Here is a 13,395-nt window from a genome sequence, read left to right as displayed (position 1 = left end):
ATTCCAACAGATCAAGAAGTTACTGTCTACATTTATGCTGATGACATCGCATTCTTTGCTGCTGACTGTGGTATTTACTCATTACAACTTAAATTACAAAGATATATTAACATGTTAGAAATTTGGTTGCAGTCGATTTCGTTATCGTTAAATATCAACAAAAGCGCGCTCATGGCGTTTCCGCTTGCAGAACCAATTTCAATTTCAATTCTATAGAAACAGGAACCCATCCAGCAAGTAGACTCTATAAAATATTTGGGAATCATTTATAATGACAAACTTAACTGGAGTCCTCACATAGAGTATATAACTACCAAAGCACAGCGGGCTTCAGGCTTACTACACAAGCTAAGTAACCGGAAATATGGGTTACGGAGGCACACCTTGATAACGTTGTACAAGATGTACATGCGCCCCATCATGGAATTCAGCTGCATATTATTCTCGGGTTGCCCTGCTTATAAAACGAAACCTCTAGTTGTCTTGGAGCGAGAAGCACTGCGAATGTGTCTGGGACTCCCTAGATTTGTGGCTATCAACGTACTGTACCAGGAAGCGCGCCTGCCTACACTACTTTGTCGATTTCGAATTTTGACCGTACAAGCATTTTTAAAATTTTATAGCTCACCGGCAAGAAGATCTCTATATGCTTTTATCGCAAACCCAGACGCCTTCTTTCTTGCTCATTGGCCACGGTTTCACACACCTCAGATAATTTTTGTACAAAAAAATCTACAAAGTATAAATGTGAACATTAGAAATGTAATTGAGACTAATGACTCGAATTGTCATGTTATTATTGAGTATGATGATATATTCCCCCAAAACGCCAAATTACAATCCCTCAAATTTTTAAATAACATATTATTAGATTACTTGGAGCATGCAGAAACTAAAAATATAATAGGCACAGATGCTTCCGTAAATAATCAAAAGGCAGGTGTAGGCATTGCCTCTGATTTGCTTGACTGGTCCTTTTCAGTGAGACTGCCTGATTTTACTCCAGTTTTTGAAGCGGAGCTCTTGGCGATTATTTTAGCTCTTCGAAAACTTCCAATAAATCAAAACAACGCAGTAATAATGACAGATTCTCTTTCAGTTTGTGCAGCTCTGACAGCTTCAGAGAACTCTCAAATTCTAAGCACATTCAAAACATTAGTACCCCCGAAGTTGAGACTCCTAAGATTAGTATGGGTTCCGGGACACTGTGGATTAAGATTAAATGAATTGGCCGATTCCTTAGCACGAGCCGCACTTGATGGGGCAGTTTTGTCCATACTGCCAGATGTTGAATATATCACGGCTATAAGATATCGTAAATCAGCAATCTCCACGGATACGATAAAAAAAGTAACTACATGGACAGACTATCACCACCTCATGTTTCCATGGCAACACCACTGGAGTCAGTCCAGAAAGCTCGAAGTCTTAATTACTAAATTTCGATGTCGTGTCCCCCCCCCCCCCCTAAACCTGTATCTACACAGAGCTGGTCAGACAACATCACCCCTCTGCGCATTCTGCGGAGAAATGGAATCACTAGATCACTATTTTTTGTATTGTCGCCGCTACGAGATACTTAGAAAAAGGTTACTAGTTATGCCATTTCGGAAAATAGGCCTTAGATTGACGGCGGAAACGGCGCTAAGCTTTGGCGCCTCAGCTTTGGGACATTGCCACAGGGATGCTCTCAATGCCGTTTGCGATTATATTCAGGCAACCAAGCGTATACCTTTGTGATCTTCAATTAAAAAAATTATTTATTACTCCCCAGGGCAGAGTGAAGTAAACGCAGCTGAGTGGTAATCATAACACCTCAGATATCAAAATTGCTCAACTTGATTTTTTTTCGTTTGCTCTTTTCATGTTGTTTTTATATTTACATTAGTCTTATTAAAATTCCAATTCCTTACACATAGTTAAAATGATCACGGAAAAACTGCACTACACTTTCTTGGCCAATCCACCTTAGTGGGTATGAGCCAACCTCCCAGGGAAACAAAACAAAACAAAAAAACCAGCGCTCGTGTTGTCCTCTTTGCTTTCCTTGCCTCGCCTTTCGTTTCACGTTTCTTCTACCACCTTCGTGCTTGCGCTGCAGCCCTTATTACCATGAATTCATACTTTTTTACTCGTTAGTTATAGGGTGAAATAGACTAAAGTGCATCATGCTCTAGAATTTTCCGACAAAACACGAGCATATATCGAATGTGTTCATTATTCATTATATAATATTCCACAAAGGGTACCGTCTCTTAAAAGCGCTGTTTCGCGTGTGTGTGACGCGTAGCTCTGAAGTTTACATGCATACAGCGCAGAACAAAGCTGTGAGCATGGCCTTTTGTAGCGGATCCAAACGACGTTCATCTCTGTATGCTCCATTCAACAGCCCACGATGTGACCACGCCCTGCATGTTGGTGCATTCCGTAAGCGTTCGGCGACGCTACGCATAGAATGGGCCACGCAATTTTGTCTCCGTCTCGATTTGATAATATATTGTAACGGATATAACAACCTCACAACCGGGACGTCCTATTTACAAGGTTTAATAAGGGCGAACTTGTGCCCAAAGCCAAAAGAACTACACAGTAGCTGGGAGAAAGCAGCGAACGCTCGTCGTCCTCTTCTTCTCTTCTCTTCCGCTGCTCGGTAGCAGCTCGTGCACAGGCTGGGCCGGCTCGTGCCTTCCGGCGGGCTTCATGAGTCGTAGCGATGCCGTCAGCGTTCCTCTTTTAACAACGTCTGCGTTGTACTGCGCCTTAACAATTCCTCGTGGCAATATTCAGCAGATTTTGCTTATAGTACGACTTGTCCATACATTAACATGCACTGTTATACACTTGTAATTAGATCACAGGAACAGCCAATTTTCCTGGAGTAATTCTCCGCCACCGCGTGTGTGCATAAAATATGGAATAAATATCGCGACCTATTTTAGGCAGAAATGCGACGTTTTAGACAATTTACTTGTGACATTTTTCCGCCTTGCTGTTATGACCTTCACATCTTATATACAAAATGAAGCACCAACAAAATGATTTGAAGATCCCACTCTACGAACATAGCCTATCACTATTGTGTTTTTTTTTCTGTGCAGCAAAATCAAGTTTTTTATTCTCCCCCCCCCCCCCCCCTCTATTCACAGCCAAAAAGCACTGGTGACTCTAAACGTGAGAAATGTTTTCTCGGCTGAAACAAAAACTTCTTCGGTAAAAAATTCTCTAGGCAAAGCTTATGGTTCTCAATCGTGCGTGTTTTTTTTTCTGATAGATTTTTCTGATGTCCCCCTTACGGCGCAAGATAGGTCTCAAAATAGTCGAAAGTAGTGCTTTTATTTATTTATTTTGTTTGAGAGCCCTGAAAATAGAGATAGGGTCGACGGATATTTTAAGATATAATGTCTTAGTTAAAGGTCTTCAAAAATAATTTACGCATATGAACTGCAATCCTCTTTTGTGGAAAAAAAATCCCCACGCAGCTACAAATTACTGAAGCCCACCTACACGCTAAAGAGAAATAATAGAAAGGTATAACATATTTACGTATAGCAAAAACACCACGCTCGTGAAACGTGAAAAAGCATGAGGCTAACGAGTGCGTGAAAAGATTAATATTAGCGACTTTTTTTCTCGTACCTCCTTTTAAACCTATGTGTAATGTTCAAATGTCGCTCACACGCCTAAACAATTTTCCCGGCCAAAATAATCTGGGAAGACGTTGTATAACTTGTTCCTACAAGCGTGCGATATTCCGAATTTTATAAAAAAAATATCACTGCCATGGTTGGCGCAGTTTGCATGGTTAGTGTCCCTCAAAGATTTTGTTGGCATTGAAATGTTCGCGCTATGTTAGGAACACCGAGACACGATTATTCTACAGGTGTGAATCCCTTTTGCTGATAAGAACAGAATATATAGATTATATCAGCACATATGCGCCAAGATAACTGGCCGCCTGAGGATCAGTGCTTTGTTTGGAAACTGGAGAGAACGAGTGGGTTTCAACTATAAGGGTTATACTGTCCAAATGATACTATCAAAGAAACATTACAGGCCAGATGAGCGGAGCCGAGGTTTGAGGTCACATTTGTATTTATTGAAAATAAATCAATGCAACGAGCATTCAACTGGCTGATTTTTTATGTGTTGGCATTTTTCAACGTTCACTGTGATAATTCTGCCAAATAAAGCATTTTGGTACACGCATTACCACATATTGATGCTTGACTACTGAATCCTGTTTTTATGCAAGTAAATTGTTTTCTGTTGAACATTTCTTGTCTGTTTTTTAAAGGTACAGATTTAAAGGATCCAACCCCAGCTTTACCTACAAGAGGTCACTTGAACGTGATTTAATTTTAATGTCATGTCATCACAAAGTGAATTAAAAAGATTGTAGAAATAGTGAAATGGACAGAAAAAAATTTACCATCTGCCAAAATAAGTAGTGAATCGAGAACACTCCAAGCAATCCATTTTGTTTTTAGAACAATGTTTCTAGGTTTTATCTGCCCGGAATCCTGAAATTATTATTACAATGGCATATGTTATCTTTTCTGCAAGTGTAATAACTTTCTTTATCACTGAATTCACGCTTCTCGAATTATATTTTTTATGCAGCTCACGGACGATTATGCTTGTCAGCTGTTAGTTGCAACTCGTAAGACAATACTCTGCTCCGGCAGAGAGCGTGAGAAACGTCATTTATTTGAGATCGATTTAAGTAGTTCATTAGTCTCAATGCCGCAATGGAAGAGCCTCAAAGCCCGTAAGACGTTATAAGTCAGAACGAGCGTGCACCATATGTAGAACAAGCCTACAAATTATGACTTACCAGTATCAATGCTGCCGTGACTTTCGTAGAGCGCTGCCCTGTCGGCGGTGGTTCAGAAGGGAGTGTTGTGCACGCGCTCTAAGTTACACGGTCACTGGGAAACGTGGCCTTGAGCATCTGAACGGAAGCCTTCACCTCATGCATGCGAGGGCGCCGCTGGCCGCCACATCCGCCAGCGATTCGCACGTCTAGTGCGTTGTGCAATGCTGTAAAGAGCAAGAGCACAGCTTAGCCGTCTCGCTGAAGCTTTGGTCGGCTCGATTCGGACAGGTCTGACCGCAGGCGAGATGCACTGCCACCTTTCAGGGAAAGAAATACTTCCAGTGCAGTTTAGAGTGTTGGAGATGCCTGACTTACGCCTGCGGCGTTTCAGCCCGTGTAAACCACACGATGTCACAAGCGACGCGCGCGTGCAGTATGAATGTATGTGATACTGACATAGGTAACTATCGACCACTCCATACGGTCGACGGCTCGGCGAATGTGTCGACAGCGATGCGTGCGAGCAAACGGGTGTTTTGATGGGGAAACACGCCAACGTGAAAGAAGCTAGTCGCGAAATACGGCGGCTAACGAAACCACTGTGGAACCCCCAGTGGCAATTGCGCTTGTGTGTGTGTGACCATAGTTAAGTTTCACGTAGCATGCATTAGGGCAACCGTAGATGTGCTTGTTGGGCATGCCATATATATATATATATATATATATATATATATATATATATATATATATATATATATATATATATATATATATACATACATATATATATATATATATATACACAGGGTGCCCGAGATAACTTTAGTCAGAGTTTCAAAATATGCATGCACACGCGATTACGATGTGACCAAACTCATGTTGCTAACTGTTGCCTGGAACTAGTCAGACAATTTTTTGTCCTATAAAATGTTCTTTTATTATTAATCTGTTTATTTAAATACATTTTCAAAGAACGTGTATGAAGGGACGTGTACATACATACATAAATGCGTACATGCATACAGACATGCATGCATACGTACAGACATATATACGTGCATACATGCATACGTACAGACATATACACGTTCATACATGCATACGTGCATACATGCATACGTACATACATGCATTCGTAAAGACACATATACGTACATATATACGTACATACATACATATATGCATATATACATACATATATACATATATGCATACATGGGAGCTGCTTTATAAATAGGCGTGTGGCATTTCTTTCCTAAGCATGGTTCTCTTTGTCTATTTCCGAAAGTGATCTGTTGCATGTATAAGTACTGCCTTCCTTGCACACACCAGGAAACTAATGTCTGGGAATCGAACAGCAGGCACACTCGAACGAACCATGTCGAAAACAATAATCCTTGAGCCTACCATGCCAGCGGTATAAAATAAACGAAAGCGCTTACCTAGACTGCATGAGCAAGTCAGCCAATGTGGCGGTCTTTTGCTACGTCTCGTTCAGTCAGCAGTCTTTCTGTGCCGCGTTTACGCATGAAGCGGCGTAAGTTTCGCACAGAAAACACTTCGTTGCTGAAATTTTTAACTGTGGAGAATTTATTGGTCAGTGCGAAAACGCGAGCACAAGCGTTTGTCATATTTTTTTGTTACCTTCTTTTGTAACGTCAAGTGCGCTGATCTTCCTCCATTCTCGTTTGGCCTTTCATAGGTCAATGTCTCTACCCTTCTAGATGCACGCAACACGTTAAGTGAGAGAATCGCGCATCATAATATATTATAATGCAATGTCTGCCGTAACTTTACCGTAAAAATTTCTTAAACCAAGCACATCTTTGACATTACTGATGTTGCAATTTCGTTATAAACTACTGGGGCTCAATTTTTACAGGCGCTGCAAACAGCCACGCGCGTATGGAACTGTGACTCTGGCACAAGCGCGATACCTAAAAAGAGGAAGACGACAACGTGACGTGGTTGATGCGAGTTGAACGCTCGAGCTATCCGCTTGGTCTGCGATACTGCGTGGTCTGCGCAGCGCTAGCAGTCAATAAATAAATCACCCGCGTAACAGTATATAGCATATAAAGTGAGCCGGGGCATGACCACCAGCGTTGCTAAGTGTTGGAGCATCGGACGCGTTATTCGAAGGTCGCAGGCTTGGTACACCCGGTGGCAGGTTACGTTTTGGTTAAAGTTTTTTTTTCTTCCCATCTACACTACATCCTCTATACTTCTCTTTGCGTCATTGTCTGTTAGTTGTCATTATAATATGACTATAAAATAAACGGAGTTCTTAGAGTGACACTGTTTTTTTCATCGTTCATTATTCTCTCTTGCTAACGAGCGATAGTGATTGTGCTGTGTTGATCGCGTTCATCGAGCAGTTATTCGGCAGCAAGCCCTCTGCAGAGCGCGAATGCTGCAAAAGATCAAATACGAGTCCCACACAGCATTCTCTGATTCACAGTGAAGCAAACGTTTGTGTTTTTTTGGCCCCTTTGTTTTCATGTGGAGAATGGCGGCTATATGTGTAATGCAGTTTTTGTCCGCGGTAATTCAGACAACTATCGGAATGGATAAGCAGCATATTCGTAGCAACGATTTGCAAATTTATTGTGTAAAATACAGTCAGTCCTTCACTGGGTGTAGACAACTTACTGCCACTTAGTGCCAAAACTGTCGAAGGTGTTTACACCATATTTTCTTAATAGCGGAGCTATTTAAACATAGTATAGGCCAATGACGGCTAAGCCAAAGTTATCGTCATTGTAAACCAGTACTTCTTTTTAACCTCATCGTTGTCGGCTTTGCACCCAGAATACCAAAATATCTGAAGTGATTTGTCAGACGTGGTCGGTTGAACACTCAAAGGGGATAGATGGAATGAAGAGAGAGAAATAAAAATAAAGAAGAAAGATGAAAAAAAGGAATTTCCCAGCGAAAAAACAAAAATCGTGATGACATGGGATTCGAACCGTTGTCTTCAAGATATCAAAGAGAGCATCACAACCACATGAGTTTCTGGGCACGCTATTTTAGCATAACATAGTCTTACATAGTGTAGTACTCCAAGAGAATGGCAAAAGTACGTTTGGTTGAGGAAAAAAAAAACGGGAAAGGGAAGAGAGTTTGGCTCAGCATACAAAGAATTAAAGGGAAATATAGTGAAATAAAATTGCAGAAAACAAAAATATAGAGAGATCAAGAGACTAGAGCAAGGAAAAGGAGAAATATGTGGACACAGAAAGAAAGTAGGAAGAGGAGAAAGAGCAACAAAAAACAAAAACAAAAAGAGTGCTAAAAAAGGAGGGTTTGAATAAAACAATGGTGGACAGACACGCTTTCAACAATTTTTTCTCAGACCGTTGCACCAAAATACCAAAAAAGCACCTCGATACGCTCGTTTATGCCCCGAAGTGTCAGATCTCGACCTGTCGCTGCGTAGAATGTCGCCTACTATGCGCGGGTTTTCAAAGGGATTGGCTGCGACGACTTCGCGGAGGAGGCACTGATTCTCGTGAATCCCGAAGAGCTGCCGGGGACTAGCGTGTGTGCCGAACAACCGCTATATCTTCCGATGCACAAGAAGCTGCCATTTCGGTTGTTTATACTTGCGCCCCGTGGTGCCTCGCTAGCGAGAGTCTAAGCCGATAATGACGGTCCGCTCAGCAGCTGACCGTATGGCGCATGCGCAGTGGCGCAACCACTGAGTGCCTGAGCGGAGCGGGAGGCCAGACTGGTCAGCTAAAAACACTTTATGTCACATCTATCCCGTGCCATCGTATTCGAATTCTCGTGCCATCGTGCCATCGAATTCTCGTTCAAGAACGCACATAACGGCACAAGCTTCTCAGTTATTTTTCACCTATCACATACGTACAGGCCGGGATCACAAAAGCTATTTACAAATTCGGGCCTATCCTGTTTGCCGATTGTGATATTCGTTTTCTATAATGTACTGAAAGTTGAATGAGAGAGCAAGAAAAACACAGTACTGTGCATGTGTGATAATCCATGTAGCCGTAGCTTAACAAATCTACCTTGCTTTTGTGTGTGTGTGTGTGTGTGTGTGTGTGTGTGTGTGTGTGTGTGTGTGTGTGTGTGTGTGTGTGTGCGTGCGTGCGTGCGTGTGTGTGTGCAATTTTTTTGGCCCGAACTGTACTTGTGTTCTTTTCTTTTTTGGGGCGAAGCTTCTTAGGGCGCGGGCTGTGCGTCCCCTGTATGTAGCCACCTCTAGTTTAGTTCTTGCAGTGTTCACTAGATGGCGGTACCGTCCCCTGTATGTGTCCCCTGTATGAGGAAAGGTGAGGCGCCTTCGTCGAGGTCGGACGTGTTTTTGGAGAGCTCCGGAATGACAGCTACAGATAAGTGTTTTTGCATGTTTCCAGCTTGCCTCTGTATGTAGCGTTATGAGAACGTAAGGCGCTAGCGTAAAGCTTGATTAGGTCTAGTACGGTGTACGTTTTTTTTTTAGTATTCTGTACTGTGTCTTTTTTTCTCCAGCCACCACGTGGCTGAGGCCTGCGCGTAGACCGACCACGTGCATGCGCAGGTGCTGTGAAGTGTAGCGTATTTATTTATTATTGTGGTTCCTTTTGGCTTAGACCAGTGTATTTTAGTACAGTTTTCTAACACGTGGGCATCGGTAAACTGAACTAGCCATGGTCAAAAAGACCGTAAAGTGTTCAGAGTGCGGGATAGGGTGGAAGGTGGAAATTAGTGCGGAAGAGAAAGCAGAAGATGACGCCAAGTGTAGACAGTGCGAGTTCGAGGAGACAATGAAAAATATGATGGCGGTCCAGAGTGGGCTCATGGAGAAAATCGCAGAGCTGGAGAATGCATTGGCGAAGGAGCGAGAGAAAACGTCAGCCATGGAGGAGAGGCTCCGGGCAGCCGAGAAGGGCCTATCGAAGGCCGTGAAGGGGAACGAAGACGCAGGTGACGGCGGAAGCATTATGGCGACGACCCCCCGTGCGGGAGAGATGAGGGAAACAGGCATGACAAAGGCAGATACATTGGCCACAGGGCCCAGCTACCGGAAAGTAGTTTTGAGGGAGGGAGGGAGCAAACCAGCAGCCGTGACTCACGCTAGTCACCTAGTCAGCAGCCAGGTGCAGGTTTCAGAAGGAATGTCTGAACAGGTCATCATCGCCGGTGACTCAAATTTAGTCCGATGCGCAGCGGCAATCAAAGAAAGGGTGAAAGGCGACAAGAGAGTTGCGATAGGGACGTTCCCAGGACAAACGCTGGGGACAGTAATGAGCAAGCGGGTGAACAACTCGCAGCTAAAGCTAACAATCGTAACCTCGTTGTAATTGCGGGAGGGTTAAATGACGTCCTGAAAAAAGAATCGTCAGGACTAGCGACGACCTTGGCGAAAGGGGTGGATGACATGCGCACCGTGTCCCCCCAGGTGCAAATTGTAGTATGCACAGTACCGGAAGTACCAGTACGCAACGTCAACCTGCAAAGAGCGGTAGTCGACGCAAACAAAGAGATATGGCGAATTAGTCGAGAGAAGGGTTTCGAGGTAGTGGATTTAAACAGGGAAGTGCACAGGTCGGGTGGATTCCAAAGAGACAAGATTCATTTCGATAAGAGGCTTGGACACGAGGTGGGCTGGCGACTGGCAGGACGCGCAGTAGCTTTTTTGGGGGGCTCACGGGCCCTTCGGAGTCCGGGGTAGCTCGTAACAGGGAAAACAACCAGGAGGACGCTTTGACAGGTAGAATTGCGAAAAACCAGAAAAAAGGTAAAAGAAAAAGGAAAAAGGCGCGTGTTGCAATTAGTTACATAAACATGCAGGGTGGCAGAAAGAAGGCAAAATGGTTAGAGATTGAGGAGCAGTTAAACAAAGAACAGATAGGCGTGTATGCGGTTACAGAAACACACCTTAGAGACTTGGAAGAGCCACCACATATTAAAAATTATGTTTGGGAAGGGTGTAACAGGACCATATCGGAAAGGAAAGGTGGGGGTGTAGGAATGCTAATTCACCGCGGAGCCAAATGGGTTAGAGTGAAACAGACGTGTTCAGAGCACCTCTGGGTTCTGGGCACAGTAGGTGGAAAGGAAACGTGGCTAGGGGTAGCCCACTTGTGGACGGGGAATAACTGCAGAGAAAAGAATCAGGAGATAGTGGATTGCATGAGTGCGGATATTAAGGAATTTGGTAATGGGGCTGAAATCATCCTTCTAGGGGACATGAATGCCCACATACATGACCTTGACGGATATTCAGACACCAATGGGAAGTTATTACTAGATCTTTGCGAGCAACATAGTCTGGAGATAGTTAACACGGGGCCTAAATGTGACGGCCAGATCACATGGGAAGTCGGAAACAAGCAATCAAGTATTGATTATTGTCTCATGACTGAAGGAATTTACCACAAACTGACAGAAATGAGGATAGACGAGGAAGGCATTAACAGCTTGGGTAGTGATCATAAACGAATAACATTACAAATGGGACACGAAACTAAAAATATGAGCATGGAATCAAAGTCTGGCAGCTCGTATTTAAATGACAAACAAATAATAAATATAGCCGCAAGAGTCGAGGAAGAAGTAGGCGAAATACCAGGCAAGGACTGGGAGTATAGGGAGCTGTTACATCTAATGACGAAGGAGATAGAAAAAGAGAAGAAAACCGTTTGCTGGAAAGGAAAAAGGAAGCCAAAAAGATGGTGGAACAAGGAAATCCGGGAGGCGATCGAGAAGCGACGCGAAGCATCACGGGAGCATAGAAAGGCAAAAAAGGAGAAGCGCCCGCAGGACGAAGTCAAAAAAATATGGGAAATATATTTGGAGAAAAAATCCCTTGTACAGAAATTGGTAGAGGCAAAAATTAAAGGTGAAAGTGAACGCTGGATGACAGAGATACACGAATTAAGGAGGCCGCGCCTAGGATTTTTTGGAGCCACATAAAGGCGCTAGGTAGGAAGTCTGTCACAACGCAACAACATATTCTAGATGAAGGAGGAAATCAACTGGAAGGGTACGAAGCGCTAGGTTACATCCAAAAGGTAACAGCCGATTCGTTTCAAAAGAGCGTCCAGGGGATCTCCCCGGTGAGTGAAAGTGTGGCGGAGAAAGCAACAGAGGAAGAGCTAGTACTAGATAATTTCAACTGGAAAAAGGCCGAAGGAAAAATTCCAAAGCGCACTGCCGCGGGTTTAGATGGGATTCCCGTTAGCCTCATTAACGAACTAGGACATAACACTAAAGAAGCATTGTTAAAAGCAGTAGAAAAAAGCTTAAAGGACGGACAAATACCGGACAGTTGGCGACAAAGTAGAATGAACTTAATCTATAAAGGCAAGGGAGAAAAGGACAAGATTCGCTCGTATAGACCACTAACCATTACATCGGTACTATACAGGTTGGCGATGCAAGCAGTAAAAATGAAAATAGAAACATGGGCCGAACATAACGATATTTTGGGAGGACTTCAGAACGGATTTCGAGTCGACAGGCGGTTAGACGATAACCTGTTTGTTCTCACTCAGTGTATAGAAATATCTAAAATAGAGAATAGGCCCTTGTATGTGGCTTTTCTAGACATCACTGGGGCATACGACAACGTTAATCAGGAAATCTTGTGGGATATATTGAAAGGAATGGGCATGGGCGACGACTGTATACAGCTTTTGAGGGAGATATACCGAGAAAATACAGTTTGCATAGAGTGGGAAGGAATGCGTAGCAAAGAGAACGTTGAGGTTAGCAGGGGTCTGAGACAGGGATGTCCTTTGTCCCCACTGTTATTCATGCTGTACATGGTGAGTATGGAAAAAGCGCTAGAAGGTAGCAACATTGGTTTTAATCTGTCACACAAACAGGGCGGCATGATGATTGAGCAGAAGCTTCCAGGTTTATTTTATGCGGACGATATCGTCTTATTTGCGGACAGTCGAGATGATATACAGCAGCTGGCGAATATATGCGGAAGGGAAGGTGAAGCTCTTGGACTAGGATTCAGTGTAACGAAGTGTGGTTTGATGGTATTCAATGATCCCTGTGATCAGACGGTGTCCATACAAGGCCAAGAAATACCGAGGGTAAGTGAATACAAGTACCTTGGAGTATGGGTAAATGAGAGTGATAGATACATGGAGGTACAGGAAAAAGCCTCGGCAGCAAAAGGAAAGAGGAATGCGGCAATAATGAAGCACAGAGCGTTGTGGGGATAAAATAGGTATGAGGTGCTTCGAGGTCTGTGGAAGGGTGTAATGGTTCCAGGGCTTACTTTTGGGAACTCAGTGGTGTGCATGAGGGCAGAGGTGCAATCGGGAATGGATGTAAATCAAAGGACTGTGGGACGCCTCGCGTTGGGTGCTCACGGGAAGACGACAAACGAGGCTGTAAAGGGCGATATGGGGTGGGCAGGTTTTCAGGCGAGGGAAGCGCAGAGCAAAATAAGGTTCGAAGAAAGGCTAAGAAATATGAAGGAGAGTAGATGGGCAGAGAAGGTGTTCCGTTATTCGTATAGGAAGAGCGTGGACACACAGTGGAGAAAAAGAACTAGAAGACTCACTAGTAAATATACGGCTGGTATTGTGAGCCATATGTCAACAAAGAGC

The 13,395-nt window shown here is 43.5% G+C and overlaps 1 protein-coding gene across 2 annotated transcripts in view; it reads right to left on the bottom strand.

Annotated features, from left to right (window-relative positions):
• The window catches only part of LOC119179936 (2-Hydroxyacid oxidase 1), a 61,098-nt gene extending 56,045 nt beyond the window's left edge, over positions 1-5,053 (bottom strand). Inside the window, exon 1 of one of the 2 annotated variants that reach the window (XM_037431062.2) lies at positions 4,835-5,053. The gene's annotated coding sequence lies outside the window, so the exon portion shown is untranslated. The remainder of the gene's footprint in view (positions 1-4,834) is intronic. The other variant, XM_075869422.1, reaches the window with a different exon arrangement.
• Positions 5,054-13,395: the final 8,342 nt, after the last annotated feature.

Source organism: Rhipicephalus microplus, chromosome 7, assembly GCF_043290135.1.
Source record: "Rhipicephalus microplus isolate Deutch F79 chromosome 7, USDA_Rmic, whole genome shotgun sequence".
Taxonomy (NCBI): Eukaryota; Metazoa; Arthropoda; class Arachnida; order Ixodida; family Ixodidae; genus Rhipicephalus; species Rhipicephalus microplus.
Note: the sequence above shows the minus strand (reverse complement) of the source record. Positions and strands in the feature narration are given on the sequence as shown.